The following is a 212-nucleotide window of genomic DNA, read 5'->3' as shown; positions in this document are numbered from 1 at the left end:
CGCCGAACCTGCCACTCTCACATCTGCTGAGGAGACCACAAAGGAGCCCTTGACAGCATCAGCGACGCCGTGTCCCGTGAATGAGCATTCGACGGCACCTGTAACACCGGACTTCACCACCATGGCGCCTTTGACACCCGAATCATTCTTCACGGCACCTAATGTACAAGAGCCCTTGTCAGCACCTGCACCAGAAAGTCCTGAGAAGGCAG

The sequence above is a fragment of the Plasmopara halstedii genome, assembly GCF_900000015.1.
Source record: "Plasmopara halstedii genome assembly, contig: Scaffold_525, whole genome shotgun sequence".
NCBI lineage: Eukaryota > Oomycota > Peronosporomycetes > Peronosporales > Peronosporaceae > Plasmopara > Plasmopara halstedii.
This window is presented reverse-complemented; position numbering follows the sequence as displayed.